Raw genomic sequence first — 7351 nt, 5'->3', positions numbered from 1 at the left:
AAAACATCATACAGACTATTCCAAAATCCAAATCAATGTAGTCAGACAAACAGCCAAGTCAAGCTGTATAGCTCTTCCCTTCCTTTTTTGTGTGTTATGCCTGCCATTTAACATTTATTGCCACCACTTGTTGTTGCCACTTGTTATGGCATTCCATTGACTCTGTTGCTTCTTCAACAATATTTGCATGGATGGCTTGGATTAAGTCGCAGGGCGGGTGGATGGCTTTTAATAGACCTTTCCATATGGAAATTGCTTGGCTAGACAGCAGTAAAAAACTGCAAGACGGACAGACACTTAGTTATGCCTTAACAAGGCAAGGAATTTTGAGTCTTACATCCGTAGTTGAGTTTGTCGGGGAGGGGTTTGCAAAAGGAATGTACGAGTGAGGGTGTTCCAAAATAATTGTTATCCACAACACGAAAGTCATTAGACAGTCTGTAGTGTTTATGGATTTTATATGCTAATATGATTTTATTTCGTTTAATTTGCATTAGAATTTGAAATCATTGTCCTTGGGATATGATTAGAGATTTTTTTGTTAGGAAATTTTAATTTTTTTTTTTCAATTTTTTGTTGATAACTCTCATAGTTTGGTTAAATTTATGGCCAAGTTTTTCTTGTATAGGAATATTTGCCAAGGTATCTTTTTGTAGGGAAATTTGTCAAAATTTCTTCTCTTTGGGAGAATTTGTCAAAATTTACTCCTCGATACAAGAATTTGTTAAAATTTTGTAAACATTTTTTCATTTAGTGTTGCATTTCCTCTAGTGTAGCCCGGTTTTATTCCTCACTTACACTTTTTACCATTGAAACCTTGTTTTTTGTTCAAATGTCGACAATGAATTTGAGGCCTTATAAATTCAGCTGTGATAAAATTTCCCCACACTCACTTGCAGTATGATGCGAAAATAATGGGAATAAAATTATTTTGTTTTGTTAAATTTTTTGTCCATTTTTTTTATGGAATTTTCTTTTCAATAGGAGATGCGTAGACGTAGAGACAACAACATAATGTAACCAACAATAGAAATCAAAATTCAATTGTTTTTTTTTTTTTTTTTTTTTGGTTGTAATTTCATTTGTTGCGCAAACGGAAATTATTTCCTTGGATTTTTTTTTTGTCCATAACTCGACCCAGAAATAATGGAAAAATAACTCTGGGTGCTCAGGTGATTCAAAATATTAACATTTGACTTCCGTTTGCATGTTTTAGGAATGTGATTAATTAGTATAATCTCGCTTACTGAGTCATAGATTGCAAGCAAGCTATTGTGAGAGGATAAATAGTAGTGTAAAACAAGTAAGAGCGTGCTAAGTTCGGCCGGGCCGAATTTTATATACCCTTCATCATGGATCGCATTTGTATGCGCGCTATCTCTTTTTAGGCCAACAAAAAATAATGAATAAGAACTGTTGTGCTATTGGAGCTATATCAAGCTATAGTCCGATTCCGACCATAAATGAATGCTGAACATTGTAGAAGTCATTGTGAAATATTTCACTTCATTCGGATAAGAATTGCGCCTTGTTGGGGATCAAGAAGCAAAATCGGGAGATCGGTTTATATGGAAGCTGTATCAAGCTATTGATCGATTCAGCCTATATTAGACACTAGTGTTAAAGGTCATGAGAAAAGCCGTTGTACAAAAACCAAATCGGATGAGAATTGCGTCCTCTAGAGGCTCAAGAAGTCAAGATCCCAGATCGGTTTATATGTTCTTTACTGTTTTACTATATACTTAGCACAGTTGTTGAAAGTCATAACAAAACACCTCATGCAAAATATCAGTCAAATCGGACGAGAATTGCGCCCTCTAGAGGCTCAAGAAGTCAAGACCCAATATCGGTTTATATGACAGCTATACCAGATTATGAACCGATTTGAATCGTACTTGGCACAGTTGTTGGAAGTGATACCAAAACACCATGTGCAAAATTTCAGTCAAATCGAATGAGAATTGCGCCCTCTAGAGGCTCAAGAAGTCAAGACCCAAGATCGGTTTATATGGCAGCTATATCAAACCATGGATCGATTTGGCCCATTTGCAATCCCAATCGATTTGGCCCATTTGCAATCCCAACCTACACTAATAAAAAGTATTTGTGTAAAATTTCAAGCGGCTAACTTTACTCCTTCGATAGACAGACAGAGGTTACTCTCTTGTATTAAGAGCGCACAAGCCGTCCGATTACTGGCTTATGTGTATTTTCATAGTGACATGGGGCGGATGCATATCCGCACCCTCTTTTTCAACTTAACCAAACCTATAGTTCTTAACAACATGTATTTCTTTTCAACATATTGTTAAATTGAAGGCACTGTAATCAGTATGCTCTTTTTACACCCTTCACCATGGGATGGGGAGAATACTAATTTTGTCATTCCGTTCCTAACACATCGAAATATTAATCTGAGACCCAAAAAAGTATATATATTCTTGATCGTCTTGACATTCCAATTCCATTTAGCCATGTCCGTCCGTCTGTTGGAAGCCAGATAACTTTTGAGTTACGCGCTTGACATTTTGCCCGAATACTTCCTATTAGTGTAGGTCAGTTGGGATTGTAAATGGGTTATGTCGGTCTATGTTTTGATATAGCTGTCATATAAACCGATCCTGGATCTTAACTTCTTGAGACGCTAGAGGGCACAATTCTTATCCGAATTGTCGGAAATATGCGGTGTTTTGTTAAAACTTCCATCAACTGTGTTAAGTATGGTCAAAATTGGTTCATAGCTTGATGGAGCTGCCATATAAACCGATACCGTATCTCGAGTTCTAGAGATTTGTTTTGTTTTGACTTTCAACTACTATGCTAAGTATGGTCGAAGTTGGTTTATAACCGAATATAGTTCCCATATAAACTGATTTCGGATCTTGACTTCTTAAGCCGCTAGAGGGCGTTATTATTACCAGATTTGGCTTAAATTGTGATGTGGTCTTGCGTTGTGACTTTCAACAACTACGCCAGGTATGGTCTATACCGGTTTATAATGTAATATAGCTCTCATATATGCCAATCTACCGATTATACTGCTTGAGCCAGTACAGGGCGCAATTATTATCCGATTTGGATGAAATTTTGCACAATGACTTTCACTTTGGTCTCTTACAGCCAAACCAAGTATGACCCCAATCGGTTCATAACTTGGTATAGCTACAATAGCACAGCAATTCTTATCCATTATGCTTTGTTTGCCTATAAAGAGATATCGGGCATAGAACTTAATAAGTACGTCTTAGCACACTTTTACTTGTTGTATCCATATAGTACGAACGTTTGTGGATAATTTTTTGGAACATCTAGTTCTTAGCAAGATGCTGATAAGAAAAACATGTTTGCAACATGTAGTTCTTAGCAACATGTTGTTCTAAGCAACATATTGTTCTTAGAAACATTGTTTTTAGCAACATTTTCTTTTTGGCAACATATTGTTCTTAGGAGCATATTTTTCATAGCTACATAGTGTGCTCTCAACAACGTATTGTAAAATGTTTTGGCACGGATATAGCGATTTCACTGGGACTACTCATTTCATCAGTTCGATTAACATACCTCCACCTTCACAATAATTTTATGAAGAAGCAATTGGAATCCTAACAAGTAAAAGCTCGCTAAGTTCGGCCGGGCCGAATCTTATATACCCTTTACCATGGATCGCATTTGTCGAGTTCTTTTCCCGGCATCTCTTCTTAGGCACAAAAGGACATAAGAAATGATTTGTTCTGCTAATAGAGCGATATCAAGATATGGTCCGGTGTAAAATGTCAGCCAATTCGAATAAGAATTGCGCCCTTTGGGAGCTCAAAAAGTAAAATAGAGAGATCGATTTATATGGGAGCTGTATCGGGCTATAGACCGATTTAGACCATAATAAACACGTATGTTCATGGTCATGAGAGAATCCGTCGTACAAAATTTCAGGGAAAATCGGATAATAATTGCGACCTCTAGAGGCTTAAGAAGTCAAGATCCCAGATCGGTTTATATGGCAGCTATATCAGGTTATGAACCGATTTGAACCATACTTGGCACAGTTGTTTGGTATCATACCAAAATACTACGCACAAAAATTCATTCAAATCGGATAAGAATTGCGCCTTCTAGAGGCTCAAGAAGTCAAGACCAAGATCGGTTTACATGGCAGCTATATCAGGTTATGGACCGCTTTGAACCATACTTGGCAAAGTTGTTGGATATCATAACAAAACACGTTGTGCAAAATTTCATTCCAATCAGATAAGAATTGCGCACTCTAGAGGCTCAAGAAGTCAAGACCCAAGATCGGTTTATATGACAGCTATATCAGGTTATGAACCGATTTGAACCATACCTAGCACAATTGTTGGATATCATAACAAAACACGTTGTGCAAAATTTCATTCCAATCGGATTAGAATTGCGCACTCTAGAGGCTCAAGAAGTCAAGATCCAAAATCGGTTTATATGGCAGCTATATCAAAACATGGTCCGATATGGCCCATTTACAATACAAACCGACCTACACTAATAAGAAGTATTTGTGCAAAATTTCAAGCGGCTAGCTTTACTCCTTCGGGAGATAGCGTGCTTTCGACAGACAGACGGACGGACATGGCTAGATCGACTTAAAATGTCACAACGATCATGAATATGTATACTTTATGCGGTTTTAGACGCATATTTCGTGGTGTTATAAACGAAATGACGAAAGTAATATACCCCCCATGCTATGGTGGACGGTAAAACAAGTACCAATGGTTGTGCTTCATGAGTCAACAATAGGTTCTGATGTGTAGGCTACTGTGACGATGTTTTATCTCTCTAAATTTCCCATGAACATTCCATTTAGGAACAGGGGATACTCCTCTCATATGTATCAATGAGTGCTCTCCGGCAAAAGTTTAAGCTCAATGATAAGGGACCTCGTTTTTATGCCGAATGAACGGCATAGCCCCACGACTCGGTAGAGAAGTTTTAACATGACAGGATACCTCACAAATGTAGCCAGCATTAGTAAGGGGATAACCACCGCTTAGAATTTTTCTGATGTTGAGGACGGGGTTTGAATGTAGGCGTTTGGCGTCACAGGCGTTCAGCGTCGTTCTGCGCCACGGTGGCCTCCAATGTTTATTTTGATTTTAAATGTTTTGTCATTGAACTTCTCTTCTTTTTTCTTTCCTAATGGTTTTGTGTTTTATCTTGATTTGAAAATTTTGGTCATTCATCTTCTCTCTCATTTATAATAGTTTTGTTTGGGAAATAAACCCTCATATAGACGTAATTTCTATTTCTTGTAAAGTCCGCATTGTCAGTGTCCTTAGAACCAGATTTGTTCCTAGCAAAATTTTGTTCCTAGCAACATTATGTTCTTAGCAATATCTTGTTCCTACCAACATTTTGTTCCTAGCAACATTTTGTTCTTAGCAACATCTTGTCCTAGCAACATTTTGTTCCTAGCAACATCATGTTCTTAGCAACAAACTATTTCTATTGGAAGCACTGATTTTTAGTATGCCATAAATCACGGATATCCTTCTATAATCTTTTTCTACATTTCTCAACTCCCAATCGGTTAAAGCGAATTTCTGTTGGCAAGTGTTTCTTTTTTTATGATTTTTTTTTATTTATTTTTATTTAAGGCCTTTATTTTAGTTGCTGATTGAATGTTCTAGGCCATGCTATATATTTTTGTTATTTTTCTATTTCTTTGTTTTTTTTATTAATAATTTTATTTTATTTATTTACTATGGTATCAATGGATGATGACATAAGCGCTCTCCAAGTACGACATTCAATTTGCGGTTGTTTGGTTGGATATAGAAAATAAACAATAAAATAAATGAATAATAATAACACAAACAACAGCAGCAACAACAACAACTACAACGGCAATATGATAATTATAACAATCTGTTGAAACCAAATGGATGACCGTAAAAGTGCCGGCCGGCCGGCTACTGCTTTGCATATGGAATATTTGCAAAAAAAAAACTCATTCAACATAGAAAGCAACTTAATTGATGACTACATTTCGTCAAGCACAAAAAAAAAATGTTAAGAAATAAATCAAGCTGAAGATTTGTGTCTTCTAATCTAAATTTTTAACTTTTTTTGGTTTCTTTTATAAATTTTTAAAATAGTTTTCTTACTGCCACAAAAATTCAAAACACATTCTCTCTGGAGATGGAGTTTCAAAGAAATTCTCCTTATAGACAAAGTTTTGGCAACATTTTCTTTAAAGACAAAATTTTAGTGAAATTTAGTCTAACGACAAAATTTAATTTTTTTACTTCCTCAAGGATTCCAAAATAATCTCTGTGAAGATAGAATTTTTAAGAATTTTTCGTTGAAACAAAAATTCAAAGAAAATCTTTTTTTGAACACAATTTAGTAAAATTTTCTTTATTGAGATTCCATTGCAGGATATAGCCCGGATTTAGACCATCGTTTAATGATTTCTATTCAAAGAATAGTATAGCAAAAAAACATTTTAAAAGTCAGCAAAAAGTGTGTTGTTGCTAGAAGCATTTGACTGGCTTCCTGTATCGCCATTTCATTTTCGACCAAGAAAAATCATCAGCAGGAGATGTCAAATAGATCATGGTGCCTTTCAACCATTCCAAGTAGAGTAAGTTGTAAAGGGCAAACAGACAAGGCAAACGAAAGGCACGTCGCATGTGGTGTAGGTCACTGCCTATACACAAAAATCAGTACTGGCAGAATCAACCGTTGGGTGACCGCCGTGCGAAGAACAAAAGAGTTTTGCAAAAAGTTGTTTGTGTTTGTTGCTATTAGCATCGTTGGATTTGAATAGGGGAAGTAAGATTTGATTTGTTTTCTATTGCGCTTGTGAATCAAATCGTCTTAATGTGCATTACAACTTACTCTAGTTGGAATGGTTGTAAAGAACCATGATCCATTTGACATCTCCTGCTGATGAGTTTTTTTGGTCGAAAATGAAATCGCGATACAGGAATCCAGTCAAATGCTTCTAGCAACAACCCACTTTTTGTTGACTTTCAAATAATTTTTGCTATACTATTCTTTGAATAGAAAGCATAAAACAACGATCTAAAGCCGGATAATATCCTGCAATGGAATCGCAATAAGATTTTAAGACCAAAGAAGGAAAGCGCAAACAGACAAAACTTTCTGTAGGCAAAATTTTGTCTAAAGGTTGGTTCAGATTAGTCAAATATTTGAATCAACTTGTTTTATCATTTTTGCCCAAAATATGTCAAATTCGTAAATTCTTGATTTTGTATTCACAAATTTGACATATTTTGGGCAAAATTGATAAAGCAAATAAGTTGAAATATTTGACTAATCTGAACGTAGCTTAAAGACAAAATCTTGGGAATCC

The sequence above is a fragment of the Stomoxys calcitrans genome, chromosome 5 (assembly GCF_963082655.1).
Source record: "Stomoxys calcitrans chromosome 5, idStoCalc2.1, whole genome shotgun sequence".
In the NCBI taxonomy this organism is placed as follows: domain Eukaryota; kingdom Metazoa; phylum Arthropoda; class Insecta; order Diptera; family Muscidae; genus Stomoxys; species Stomoxys calcitrans.
Note: the sequence above shows the minus strand (reverse complement) of the source record.